Source organism: Uloborus diversus, chromosome 2 (assembly GCF_026930045.1).
Source record: "Uloborus diversus isolate 005 chromosome 2, Udiv.v.3.1, whole genome shotgun sequence".
NCBI lineage: Eukaryota > Metazoa > Arthropoda > Arachnida > Araneae > Uloboridae > Uloborus > Uloborus diversus.
This window is the reverse complement of record NC_072732.1, coordinates 212,945,614-212,961,086: the sequence shown is the minus strand read 5'-3', so window position 1 is coordinate 212,961,086 and position 15,473 is coordinate 212,945,614. Positions and strand designations below refer to the sequence as shown.

At 34.5% G+C, this 15,473-nt stretch overlaps 1 long non-coding RNA gene across 1 annotated transcript; it reads right to left on the bottom strand.

Annotated features, from left to right (window-relative positions):
• Positions 1-4,772: 4,772 nt before the first annotated feature.
• On the bottom strand, positions 4,773-14,577 carry LOC129235198 (uncharacterized). Its single transcript, XR_008581572.1, has 3 exons — positions 14,441-14,577; positions 13,593-13,648; positions 4,773-5,078 (listed from the first exon to the last, which is right to left on the bottom strand). It is a non-coding gene; the product is annotated as an uncharacterized LOC129235198 (long non-coding RNA).
• Between the last annotated feature and the right edge of the window lie 896 nt (positions 14,578-15,473).

Here is a 15,473-nt window from a genome sequence, read left to right as displayed (position 1 = left end):
TGGAATTCTATTAGGAAAATGGAGAATTTCTGCCATCCCAAAAATTTAAGTTCGTAGCGTTCTTTTTCTTAATGTTATTGAATGCTTTTCTTTAACTTAACTGACTATTTTAAATTTTAATAGAAATTCAAATGTAAAAGATATACAGGGTTAAAATGCACAGGTTCGCAACCAACTGCCAATTGATGCTAATTTGAGCGTTTTAATGCTGTATTATTATATTTTACTTACTAATTATGTTCCAACCAAATGACGGATGATCGGATCAAAAACTTAAAGCTATGCGCGTTTGTACTTAGCCGTTTTAGTGGCTTTAAAATGCATTTGTACTTTCTGCCATAGTACTATAGCCTATAGCCTCATGAATGATTTACATCGGGATAATTAGGTTACTTTACGTTTGTATTAACAAAGGACGAATAAGTAAAGCGATTTTTTTCAATGAGAAGGGGGGTGTCTGAGTTTTATAAAAATAAACGAGCTGATGTCTGCATCACATGACTTCCTTTTACACCAATTTAAAGTTATTTCCCCATTATTGGCAATTTTAATGTGATTCAATAGTTAAATCTCTAAATATCACCAACAATGGCCAAATTGAAACCAGTTAAAAACTAAAAAAATCTCCAAATTTTTCACCAAGTTGGCGACAAAACTTGGCGACAAAAAGACTTATGATTTATCGCCAAGTGTCCCCCAAATTATAGCACCATTTGAGCTTGCATCGAAATTAACAATGATTTCCCCCCAAAAAGGTGAAAAAGACCCCTTTAGAAACACCCGAATGCAACCAAAAAGGGAAGGTGCACAACTAGACCCTATTAGGAATCTACGTACCAAATTTCAACTTTCTATGACATACCCTTCTTGAGTTATGCGACATACATACGCACATACATACATATGTACATACAGACGTCACGAGAAAACTCGTTGTAATTAACTCGGGAATCGTCAAAGTGGATATTTCGGGCGTCTATACGGTCTTAGGTATATATGCCCGTGTGGTCGGGTCGAAAGAAAAACTCAACATTCATTCGGGGTGAGCAAAATGGAAATTAAGGTCGATTTTTGAGTGAAAATTTTTTCACGAATACAATACTTCTTTTTTTTTTTGTAAAATGAAGTAAAAATGGATCAATCAAATATCACTAACTTTTATCTCAACAAATCAAATTTTTAATCTAAGACGTTCTCACACATCCCATCTTAGCTATAAAGCTCTATGTATGTATGGCTAAATGTGTACGTGCATGTTTTTTCTGGTGAGGATGTGGGTGTAAATACGTTTGTATTTGAATTAACAAGAACGAAGTTCATTTTTTTAATTGTTGTCAATCATGAAAACTGCATTTTCACATGAAAATAAACGAAATGGCATTATATACAGTGATAACATTTCGAAAAACTAACGCGTAAAAAATAGGATTCTTGGGTATCGTTAAACATTTAATACAGGAAGAAGATCAGACAGATTTTCATCAACAAATGACTCTTTCTGTCTAGACGGTATTTTTTACCATTATGTGATAGCACTACAAATAGATTAATTCCCGAAATTACGAAACAGGAATAGAACAAGATGAGGTGTTATTCCTCACTTGCTGCTATTATCCCGATAAGTGGTTCTTAATCTTTTTCAAATTTATCTTACTTCATTTTTACTGAACACCTTCATGCTCTATTTGTTATCAGAAAATATCAGGGTGTTTTACGTACAAAGGGGATTTTGAAAAAAATATGAAATTTATCATATTTCTAAGTAAATTACAGATTTTAAACGCGAAGAGAACTGAGCAGTTAAAATATCTTAGGGGCTATCTCCAAACGATGCTTTGAGGGGGTCTCGTGAAAATGTAGCAGTTGGTGAAAGGGGAGGAAGGGGGTTACAAAAATGTGACGCCACATTTTAATGAAGATGCATGAAAAAAGTATGATGTAAAATAGCATTTCATGAGACAAGAGGGGGGGGGGAGAGGTAACATGAAGTGTGACTCTTAGTAACAAAGGTGGGAAGAAAAGTCAAAATTTTTGAAAAAAAATAGTGACATCATTTATGAACAGCTCATCGTTTACTTTTGTTTGTCTTGCTTTTACGTTTCTTTGTAATTGGTAGATAGCGACGTGATCAATTAAATATTTTTTTTTTATTTTCAGAGGTTAAATTTCTTCTCAAAAGCATTAGCTGGATCCACCCTAGTTATAAGCAGCTAATATTAATTTGTTGATAACTTATATATACACTGCTAAAAATTCTCTTTAACATTTTTTTTCTTTTTTGCCGATATCTCTCTTTTTTTTAGTGTTAATGTCAACTATTATAATATATGGAAACTCTGGGCTATCTTTGCTCTTATAGATGCCTCTTTTATTTCGTGCTCTGTGCAATTATAAGCTTCGAAATACCTACGTTATGCAAAATATACAGCTTGAGTTTACGTCTTTTGTTTTAAATACTGTCTAATTTTTTTAATTTCACTTACATGCCACATTCTATTTTTTTCAGGTAGACAAGAGATAAATCTGCTTTATAAGGTTTTTTTTTTTTGTTTTTTTGTTTTTTTAACATTCATTCTCACACTTTTTTTTACCTGTATGTGAAACATAACTGTTTTTTGTATAAATTATAAATTCAAACATTATGTGAATGTTATTAATATGTAAAGTTTCCACGCGCTCTTATGTTTTACGTTCCATGTTTTCCCATATTTTTTAAACAAAGTATTAGAGTTTCGGAGGAATTCTTTGACATTTGAGGTGGAAAAATAGAAGACTCAGTTAAAATTTTAAATGCATACATTTTTAGCAAAACCTTTACCCACTATAAAACAAATGTCGAACTTATTGTAGCCTGTAAGATTATTACTGTATTTCATTTAATTTATATTAACTCTGGAAGTCAGCAAACAGGATTTTTTTTTTTTTTAAATTTTGCTTCATACGAGAGAAAACAAACAGACATACATTTAAACCACAACTTTACGTTTCCTGAATGTACGTTTTCCCCGCATTTTACGTTTTTTCATCGGCGCAATTTAATTCTGCTGCTATGTATTTCCCGTAATTTACGCTTTACCTCATTTTACGTTTTTTAACCCAGTTTCTTGATAAACGTTAATTGAAATTTCATTGTATTTCTAAAACAAATTTCAAGTCCGCTGCTCTTCCTTGGTTTTCGCAGTTCGATTTACTTTTTTCAGACAGATTATTCAACAAACGCATTCAGATATTTTTTATTCTTTTAATATACTTTCATCAAACATCAAAATGCATGATTTTTTTTGGTGGTAAATCATTGAATTTTAAAGGAAAAAATACTTACTTCTGCATCGTTGGAGTGTTGCAGGAAATCTCGGTGCATGCAATGCAATGTGAGCTGTTTAAGAATCTAACAAAATTTTTAAAAAATGGTCATCCTGTGGGAATGGTTTGAAAAACTGGCCAAGTGGCACAACGCATGCGTCTGATTTCATGTAACAGAAGTTGTGGCTTTTTTTTTTTCTTTTACTGAGTCATATATTGTTTATCGTCTGTCACAGTATAGACATAAAAATGATGATTTTTTTTTCTTTTTGAAGGATTTTTCGAATGAAATATATTAGAGTAGAAGTAGAGTTTTGCGAAACAGTTTTGAATAAAATAATGTTAGGAAAATGCTAATGATGCTATTTAAAGAACCGCAAAGTGTGAGAAAATTATTCTGAAACATAAAATATATTAATAAACGGGGAAAGGAATTCAAAGCTAAGCAGTAATTGCAGGTTTAAGTTCTAGTTACAATTAGCATAGGTTAGTTTCACATGGCCCGTGTGAAACAAACGACCCACTTTTTGGTTTTGGTCATTTGGTTTTTTTTTTGTTTTTTTTTTTTGGATTTTGTGGTATTTGTATGGACGTTTAAATTTTAGTTATGTAAAACCTTCTCAGATGTTCCGTAGTTTGCAAGTAAAGAAAACTTCGATTCAGCTTTTCTGTTAATGTAAACTACAAAGCACGGGGGCAGCAAGGGGGTAGGGTATAACTCTCCTCCCTTAGTACTTGATTTAACATGCATAACCAATCCTGACATAATAATTCATACACAAGTAAGGACTTTCGTAAGTCCTTTTCCCAGAGGTTGAATTCAGGCAGCGCTGGCAGTTCTAACCATTGATGAATTTAACACAGCGCATTCGTATCAAAAACGCATCATGTTATCAGGCCCTAATGGTCCAAAAAAAAAAAAAAAATGAGACGAAAATAAATATTTGGGCAGCGGCAGTGGGATTTGATTCATTTTAAAGTACGCTACACTTACCTTTAAGCTCTTGGACACGGCAATGGTAAATGGTTCTTTGAATTCTATCTAACTTAGAAACTTAAAATATAACATATTTATTATTAAAAAAAATGTTTTCATTTTATTTAGTCTGCTTTTGCAATCAATAGGTATTTTTAATAAGGTGTTATATTGTAACATTGAAGTAAAACCTTGCGTTCGACGAACCTCACCGGTCGACCGGTAAGTGACCGGTTATTAACCGCAGCGTTCTATGATCAACCGGTTACCATTCTAAGTAGTTGATTGGTTAATTGGAGCACGTGACCATTAGCTGTCACGTGATTAACTAACCTGTCGCTACCGGTCGTGCTCGTCGAACGTAAGCTAAAATTATTGTGTGTGCGTGCGTGTACGTTAAACTGACCAAAGAAAATACAGTAAAAAATACAAAAAAAATGTTTAGCCGTACATAAATATATTTTTTACTTCTTTATTTTTGACTTTCGAAATATGTTGACTTTTATTGAACTTGCTTTCCACACTAGAATACAAACATCGACAATCATAAAGAAAATGTATGTACGCACATCATGAAAAAACATTTCTCTAACTTCTTCAAAAAAAAAAAAAAAACTCATTTTATACAATTCATTACAAGATTCGGATTGGATCTCTGATTCCATTAAGTTCCATTTGATCGGCTTTTTTCTATTACAGGAAAAATAACTTTACATTAAGCTTTTCAATCTGGAAAATCGGTCTTGCCTCTTGTTGAGCCGATTGATGTTAGCTATTTTCTGCCGATTTTAGATGTGATCTAAAAAGTAAACATAGTATTATTCGAAAATTGACACTATTTTTGTTTTTAAATTTTTCTCAGTTTTGGTGAAAGTGTAAAAAAGGGTGCCTCATTTTCCATTTTTACTTTCTTCTATATTTTATATATAGAAGGAAGTATTGGATTCGTGCAAATTTTCGAGTTTCGAATTTTGACGGATTCGAACGTTTTGAGGTGTGCTGAGTCCATTTCGACCATTTTTGGAAAATGTCTGTCTGACTGTGTGTCCATGTTTGTGTCCGTATGCTTGTCACGTATGTGTGTGACCAGTTTTTTGTGGCCGCTCTACACCAAAAACTACGAAATCAAACGGGGGTTGAGCTATAGAACGTTTTTTGTCGGCAATTGGGACTACTGTATCTCAGGAAATAATGAACGGAATCAAACAAAAATTTATCGAAAAGTAGCCCTTAGAAGGTATTAGAGTTGATTCTATTTTGGCGTCGATAGCTGAAAAGGGGGTGGCGCAATAGAACGTTCTTTGTTTTCATTGTGAGTGCCATATCTGAATAAGTAATGCTACGTTCTCGATGAAATTTGGAATAAATGTGAATCCATATGTAAACAAGCGTTGGTTCAATTTTGCCAATCGCTCCATGGAGGGGGGGGGGGGGACTGATTTTGTGTGAATAAAAATAGCTTTATAATTGCAACAATAAGAAAGATGAATCGTAATAAACTTTCATCTGCATTATTCGCGTGATTTTAATCGTTGAAAAACATAGACTAATAATAACAGTAGACCGAGCTATGGCAACCCTTTTGCTGCTCATAAACCAAACCATGTGACTGGTTTATATCCTAGCAACAGCGGGCGTTAATAGTAGCAGACGATCAACGCCAGCGCGAAATAAAATAAATAGAATTGATGGAACACGGAAGAATGATCTTTTATGGAGTTCGATTTGTAAATTTGTTATTCTAAGTTGTAAATATTTCGTTAAAATAGTGAGTTTTTCGTTTAGATAGTATTGTGCATTTTCTTTAGTCAATTTCAATAACTCTCTAAGCAATAAAAGATGCAAGCGACCAAGAAGAATCAGCAAACGGTAAGATTTTTACCTACAGTTTCAATTTAAGATACCGATTAGTACATTTTTGCGTTAACGCAAAACGTTTACGCCATTTCGTTCACGCCAACGCTGACAGCTCCAAATGAAATAAAAGTTACCGAAAACTGATCAAAAACTATTACTAATCTTACTACTATTATACACTGCTCAAAAAAATTAGGGGAGCAAGCAAAAAAGTGAAGAAATTCGAGCGAGACAGTCATGTATTGGCATACAATGGATAGTACACGCCTATCAATGCGCAATACAGAAAAAAGAAGTAAAAAATTTTGGAATTAAGCTTTAATTCTTTGAAAATATGGAAGAAACATGAAAAGATTATTTAGGGCAACAATTTGGTTACATGTAAACGATGAAAGAAGGTACTGTTTAGACATGATGCTTAAGTTTTAATAGAGTGTGTGGTCTCCTCGAACATCTAAGACTGCGGCACACCCGTTTCTGCCATGGATGCGATGAGGTTATCGATCGTACTTTGGGAAATACTGTTCCACTCCTCAAGAAGTGCAATCTCCAAGTCTCGAACAGCAACAGACGGCCTTGGTCGCGTAGCAATGCATCGTTCGAGCATGTCCCAAGCATGCTCGACTGGATTCAGATCAGGAGAGTACGCTGGTCATTCCATATGCTGTATTGTTTCAGTTACAAGCACATTCTTCACCAGACGAGCTCTATGCGGTCAAGCAATATCATCCTGGAAAACAAAGGAATCTCTCATGGCTCCAGCGTAAGGGATGACATAAAAGGTCGCAGTATCTCGTCTGCATACCTTCAGCCCATCAAAGTGCCATTCCGAATGATATTTAGGTCCGTACGTCCGCCTATGCTGATTCCACCCCATACCATCCAACCAACTAATCTGGATTGTGACCTTTCACAAATAAATGCGGGGGTATTTCGAGTGACCCTGTACCTCCATACCAGAACGCATTGGATGTCACATTCCAGACTGATCTGGGACTCATCTGTAAACAGCACTTGGCTCCAATCATGTTGTTCCCAATCTCAATGTTCAGCAGCCCATCTTCTTCTGGCCGCACGGTGGCGAGGGGGTCAACGGAATGCAGACCATTGGCCTATGTGCATAGAGCCCTCCCTCATAAAGTCGATTACGTACTGTTTGGCTGGACATCCTTCGTCCTCTTATCAAGAGCAACTATCTTTGCAGCTGCGTAGCATTCTCTGTTCTGCTTCAACGGGGTGTTAACAGTATATACCGGTCATCAGTTGCTGCAGTGGCTTGTGGCCGACCTTGCCCTGATCGACGTCCAATATTTCCTGTCTCTTGAAATCGATTCCACAACCTTGCAACAACACTATTGGAGACTCCAACAGCGTCCGCAATACTACGTTATGATTGCCCGCATTCCAGTCTGCCTATAACGCGCCATATCATGGATTCCAGTAAACACATTGTTGAGACATTCTCAAGTAACCTTGTCTCAAGAAAAAAATACTGCGTAATCGAATTTCACAGTTGCGGCAAAAAAAAAAAAAAAGAAAACATGTTTCTGCCACATCCCGATTTCTGCCCTTACCTCCTTTTTCTGGTTTTTGACGGCATGAACACTGATTTGCATATGAAGTTTTCTTCTTCCGTTTCCTGGTAGGCTTTAAATTATGGATTATTCATTTTATGTTACTTATTAGTATACATCTTTACGTAATTTTGTTAAAATCATGTGCTCCCCTAATTGTTTTGAGCAGTGTATATGCGAAAGTTTGTCTGTATGGATGTATGGATGTATGGATGTTTGTTACTCTTTCACGCAAAAACTACTGAACGGGTTTTGATGAAACTTTACAATAATATAGCTTATGCATCAGAATAACACATAGGGTAGTTTTCGTCCCGTTATGGGGGGCAAAACCCCCTTAGGGGGGCAATAAAACACAATTTTTGTATAAATTCTCTAATATTGGGATGAAAAAATACATTATATGTTCATCGAAAGCTCTGATTTTTCTGCTGAAGATGGCACCTGTTCGAAATTTCTAAGTAGAATAAAAAACGAGTTATGAGCTTTTTAGATCCATGTTCGAAGGCTTTCCTCAACTCAATACAGTATTTAGTGTATCATCTCAACTCCCTGTCGATAGCGATAATTGTGGTATTGTTGACTTTCTTTTCTTTTCGTGATTGTTCAAGGCTTTTCTCAAGTCAAATCTTGAAGTAAGATTTTTGCACAAGATTGGCAAATAATACATGATTTGGCTGATGATTTTCCATTTAAACGGAACTTTAATGTAATTAATGGTTTTTATTATTTATGCTGATTGAACACTTACTCATTATCCAAACAACCAGCAGATCGACAAAATTTTTGCAGAAAGATTTCCGTAGCTGATGCATTTGGCAGTTTTTTCAACGTTGCTGTTTTTGAAGCCGAAGACTACGTCATAATGTTTCTCAGCTTTCACCATGTAAACAAAATATCGCCAATCAAAGAATTTTCAAAAGACTTTTTTTACTGTGTTAAATAATCCAGCAACGAAATTAGGCAAATCCATAAACAGCACAAAAACTTCCATTAATTTTCTTTTTTGCACAATTTCAAACAATCACCAAATTGTATTACTTATTTTGGTAACATTTCGGATTAAACTGTTTAGCGCCATTTTATGGTGACCAAAAATATCTCAGCATCTGGCGACGATATCTCTGTGACGAAAATTAATATCATATCGTTTTACAAAGTAAGGAAAGAATGGGGGAGCGTCATCGAAGGTACCCCGAAACGACTTTCGCAAATTCGGTAAAATCGCACCAAGAGCCACAATGATTGAAATTTCCCGAAATAACTAAAGCAAGTATAAGGGGATTACGAGCGCAGCTACTTTTTTTTAATCACTTCGTACTTCATTAGCCATACAGAGAAGGTTTTAGACTCCATGTTTAAAAAAAAGTATCAACAGATTAATCTTTTTAAATATGAGAAGATTAATTTCATGTTTTTTAAATTTGTATATGCTTAAATATAGTGCTTTCGTTTCTAAATCAATACTACTTTGTTCTTTATACTTATTGCTATTTTAGTTTTATGGGTAAGGAAGAAACTCGATTTTTAATCACGTCAAAAAGATGTGTTTTAAATTCTTTCACTTAAAACAGAAAACAAAAGCAAGTAACGATTTTTTCTAATAATTATTACTGACCCAGGCAACGCCGGGTATTTTTGCTAGTGTCAAAATAATGCATAACTAAAAGAAAAACAGTTCAATCTCTGCACCTGGAAGTTTTTTTTAATGAAAACACATTGTCTTAAAATACATGTCGAGTGCCAAACTATAGATAATGCTGCCATCTAGCAACCATGCTGCCAAGTGTTCGCCAAGCCCTTCCACTAGTCACATGATACATCTATGAACCAATTTTCTTTATCAGCAAGAATGAGAAAGCTCGGTCTACTCTTATTGTTAGTCTATGTTGAAAAATGACAAGAAAATCGCGATGATTTAAACTTTTTAACTGTTGCCATCTTGTGTATGTTAACAAATAAATATTTGTGATTATTTTAAGCAAGACTTTTAAAATAATTTTCAATTTTCAGTCTTTGCTTTGCTTTTGAGATAAATCGGGAACTGGGATGGTCGTTAAGTTTTGGCGTCTGTGATTTGGTTTTTGTAGGGAATATTGCTTCCTCATCAAGCATGAGGAGGGATCAGACTTATAAGAAAGATATAGAAGAAAGTTTCGTGATGGCCACATCATACTAGTTATTTATGGAGAGAAATGTAATTCGGAACTCCAGCGCTCGAATACGCTACCTTGCGGTGATTTACAAAACTGCAAATGAAACTAAAACATTGCCACGTTGCGTTCCATGTGTGTCTGCTGAAGTAAACACAGGCAGTTTGTTCTGAGTATTTATTAACGCAATCGATGTATCTTAGTTTGCTTTCAGCTACAGAAATTAATTCGTCCCTTAGTAGTATTCTCGAGCTCCTCAAAATAATGTTAGTGTTCATTATTTCCTTAATAATAGGTGAAAGCGAAAATTCTGGATTAACAACCTTGGATAACGTTATACAATGTAAAAAATTTTATTGTTTTGTATGAATTTGTAAGAATATGGGAGTTTTTTTTTAATCTTAAATTAATTAAACTTACCATATTTTACAGCAGCATTTAGTTGGAATGGACAGTATGCAAAATATTTTCTTGACTATATTATCGTAGAACAAAATGAATAACTGAGAAAGAATTTACTTTATTCCTTTTATTCTCAGTTGAAAGGTTTCGCCAAATTTGTTTAGGGTTACAGTTTTAGTATAGTGCGAGCAAAGTAGCCTTGGCGAGATTTCGCGTTTTTAGTTAAACCATTTTTAATTTTTATCATGAGTGGAATAAAATGGTAGTAAGATTACAGAATTCGATAAGTGAAAAGAAATAATGGTCAATCAACTGAAAAGAAAACTACCACCATATATCCGTGAGATTTTTGTTGATGATTTGCATAATATGACACAATTTAATCGTAACTCAGAAATTAGAAAAATCGAAACAGAAAATTTTTAAATTAACCGATTCGGGAATTCGAGAGAAATAACTCAGCTACAAATGGAAAACAATAAGCGCTAGCCAAGCAAGGCAAAAAAGTATCTTCTTTCGATAACAATTTGTAATGTCATATTGAATTTTCTAGCATTAATTGTTATTCTTGTTAGGCCTCAATTATTATTTAGTTTTATCAAGAATTGATAAATATCGAATTCAACATCGTGGAAATAGCTGCTTAGAACTACGAACTACGTAGTTTGCATTAATCTTTGACGTTTAGTAATGCTTCTTGAATTCTCATTTCTTTCTACGTGGGCCAGAATATCCACAAGACTTTGAAAATTAATTTAAAAAGAATAAAGCGAAAAAATCATACGTACGAACAAAAATCACAACACTTTTAGCATTTTCTTCGTTACCATGTGCGTTTGTTTTAGTTTTTAAGTCCGCCATTAGACAGTGACTTCAGTGCCCCCTATAGTTCGTTGGAGTTGCGAATAAAAGAAGGAGTTGCCAGAAAATTTCAAAATTTTGAGGAAAAGCACCAAATTGATCACTTATTTGAGTTACAGTAAAAATGTCATATTTTTGCGCTAGGAATGTCAGTTGTGGTGAGATTTTATGTTTAAATCTCAAAAGAACAATTACGTCATATGTCATCGTCCTAACTGACCCGGATTACACCTATGATTGTAATACAGTAAAACCTCGTTAAGTCGTCAATCAAGGGACCAAAAATTTTTGACCACTTATGCGGAGTGACTCCTTATGTGGAGTGGGAAATTAAGGAAGAAAAAAAAAGCCTTACAAATATTCAGGAATAGTAGTAGAATTCTGTGAGAAAAACAATAGCTTATGTAATGAATGTCTATAGTAAATTAGTGGAAATTTTAAAAAGGGGAGAAATACCAATGGTAGTTATTTTGTTCTATTTTCTCTTACTTATACATTACTAAAGAACAACTTATTTTAATGTAGTTACGGTACATTAATACAATCTTTCAATGTTGACTCATGAAGTTGTTGCTTACAGAAAAGAACTCTTGTAACATACGTCAAGCTTTGAATTCTGTTTGTAGTTTCTTGAACGGATGTTAAATGCTGACTAACTTTCTCCAGGTATTAGATTTTGTATGCCTTGCTGGAAGGAGTTAGATTTATACTCTCGGCACTTGGCAGAGTCACAGCAAGAAGTATGCTTTGAACGACCAGAACGGAGGATCGAGATTTCAAGGAAAAATGAATATCAAACAGCCTTTTAACTAAGTCCGACGCTATTTTCTAAGATCCAATAAGGAAAAGGAATTTTAGAAAGCAATTTTTGAGTGACTAGTTAGCCAGGTAAAATTAAATTTGGTGACCAGTAAAGGAGGATCATTTTACATTACTGTGAATGAGACCTTGTCAGGACCAAAGAAAAACGACCACTTAAACGGAGTGACCACTTAACCGGTCTACTACTTATTGAGGTTTCACTCTATAAAAACTCTTAATATTGTGTAGAATTTACGCTGTATTTCCAGCGCCAATAGAGACATTTTTGCCCTTTCTAAGAATACTTAACTATTCTTTTGAGGCTTGAATATCTAATGTCATCACAGTTAACTTCTCCTGCAGCGAAAATAGGACATTTTTAATGTAATAAAATTAGTGAACATGAAATTTAAAAGCTTTGAGGCCATGCTCCCCTTCGAAGTTATTATTTGATTTGAAAAATAAATAAATCTTACGTCCATGGGGGTTACTTTTGGCAAGTATTGGGGGGGGGGGAAAAAGCAAAACCAGGCACCGTTGTGTAGAATAAAGGTATTTGCCTGTTCCCTGAGCATGATTAGAAAGTGTATCAAATTCGATTCTAAAAGCATCCATTCTATGTCAACTTAAACTCTTAGTTCTCTGGACTAATATTTGGAAACAGTGGGTAATTTCTTTTTTCAGTGCAACAAAATGCTCTAATAGACGCTCCTACAATAAAGTTTCTATGCGTGATGGGAGATTTTTTTCGCTGGATCAAGGAGATCCTGGAAGGGATGAAAACTTTCAGCTTTAAAAACGTACAAAAAAGAGTGGTAATCTCAAGTTATTTACATGTGACCACAAAAATGGGTAAATTGTAGTTAATATCACTTTTTTATTTTGTTATTTTTATACACTCACGCCCTCCTTGAAGTTTTCCTACACCCACCCCCTTAGGGGGCAACCCTTCCACGTTGAGAACCACTGTTCCAAAACAACTGATCATCTTCGTCCGGTTTGTTAAGAATAATAGTTGCAAATTTAAAGCCATATGGTCAGAGATTCGGTTTCAAACTAACAGATGGAAACTTCCTATCAAAAAAAGAAGCATGCGGGCCGTGGTGGCCTGATCGGTAAGGCATCAAACTTGTGACCGGATACCAGTCGGTCGAAAATCCACCGTCTTCGTTAATGGTGACTGGGGGACGTTAAATATGCTCGTGGTCACTAAGTCCTCCAAGTGAAAGGATACCTCTGGAGGGTGCTAAGCAAGGAGTTATTCGACGTCTGGTTTCAGTCCAAATTATCGAACTGTCCATAGATGTTGCTGCCATCTATCGTGTCGTCTAAGCCAAATCGGACTTCCACCTTATTAGTTGCTCGATTAAACGGAAAACGAACCACCCTGCCTTAAATCGAGTAGCCAGGCTACCCAAGCTCGGGTTCCCGAGTGGCATAAGTAACAACTAATAACAACAGAAGCATGTTTTAGTGATAACAAGATTTTTGGTTTAAATTCCTTTTCCATGTTTTCTCTTGTTTCTAAAGAAATATGTATAACTTTTTATGTGTTTTGTCCCGAGAGATTATGATGTGCGGCCCTGGGGTAAAAAAGGGGGGGGGGGTAGGCACTACTGCTGTAGATCACACCAAAAACACTTAACTTTTATTTAAATGCTTTACCTGATAAGTTTTGTCGTGCTTCAGCTTCACTTGAGATGAAAATCTTCATTGGGACCCTAATAAAAAAAGAAAGAACAAATAGCTATTGAAATATGAAATATGTATCACAAATCACAATTCAAATCATGCGTATTTAATGTACATGATGTTTATAAAGTCTTGCAGTGATAAAGAAAACTCATTTAAGAAAACTATTTCAGATTTAAACTTTTTTATTATTATTCCTTATCTAAAAAAGTTTTTTCCACAACAATAATACATTTCTACGTGTGAAACTTTCACAGTTCTAAGAGGATTTTGGCGACTTTCAACTTCGTGCCAGGTATTACAGCAGCTAGAGTTTACCTTCTAGAGAGTGAGGATTTGGCCATAACAGTCCTTACATGGATTAAAATGTCATATTAGTATTGTCTATATGTGTTAAGATCAATCGATATGGGGGGTTGACTTTCGGAATCCCTCATGCGGCCCTCTGTGACTTCTTTTTCTTCCCATAAACGCTATTTTTAGTTTTCGCTATTAGCGCCACCTACAAGCCTTTAGCTAAAATTGTACTAATGATTAAAAAAAATTAAAATCTAAGGATCAAAATTAAGAGGGTAATTGTGTAAAAATCTTAGTAATTTTTTTAATAAATTTTCTTTGTCAGTGCGAGACTTTAGAATCGCATGTAATATAAAATACAAAATTTTATACGCAAAAATTAAAATGTTTTAAAAACCTTAAGTTTCAGCAAGATATAAATTTTATTTTGTTTTGTTCTTTATAAATTAAAGTATTTATTTAGTTATTTTCATTGTGATATACATAGTCTACAAATCTTACCTTCAGAAAACCCAATTTCTTACCAATTAATTGCCGTAGTGAAGCTTTTCGTGAAGAACTTTCTTGCCATCATAATGATACAAAGAATGCAGGCAAAACCTGCGGATAAGATGGTTGTCAATAACAGTGCAGAAAAGCACATCTCAGCCACACCTTGAAATTTCATATTCTCTAAAAAATACAAGTAGGTTAGTTTATTAATTGGCAAATATACGACTTCGAAATCAAATAATTGTACATAACGTTAAAATTGCAAAATATTTTCTTCGTTTTAATCATGGACGAATGCAAGGGAGCGGCGATCGCCCCTGTCGACATTTTTCGACATTAAAGTTCCAAAAGCATTTTTTAGTCAATCTGCTAAGAATTTATGGGAACACTATCGGAAAAGTTTCGGAATATTTCAAACTCGGGGTCTTAAAAACGCGATTTGAAACCATTTTTGGTAACGTTAAAGGAAGGAATAAGTATCAAGCACTCTTTCCTCTGCTAATTTTTCAAAACTGCAGTTCCAAAAATACAATGTTAAACGATGATGGATTGTGTTACGGAAGCGGATTTGGAAACTAATTTTTCCAAAATTGAAGTTCTAAAAACGCAATTTCGTCCCTCGCTTGAGGGATTCCTGGATCCATCCTTGGTTTTAATTCACTCAAGTTGGTGTAGAAAAAAATCGAATACGACTTTTACTGAACATAACTCTTTGTGCATTGCACACTAGGTACTGGAAATTCTTAAATTAAGATCTGATACGAACTATAATTCAACAGAGAAATGGCAATTATAAAACCATGAGTTAAACAAATATATTTATTAGTACGACGAAAAAGTCAAAGTAGGTGCTCAAATAAGTTAGTAATTTTTGATAGGACACTCGCCTTATCGAAGATATTTTCATTTACTAAGGGTACACTTCAAGAATGAGTTATTGTCTGTTTTGAAATGTAGTATTTTTTTTTCTAGGATATACTATTTCTTAAATGCGATTATGATTTTCCTTTGATAATATTAGTGATCAACGTATGATCAAATAAATTGTAGGACACTGCGGTTGCT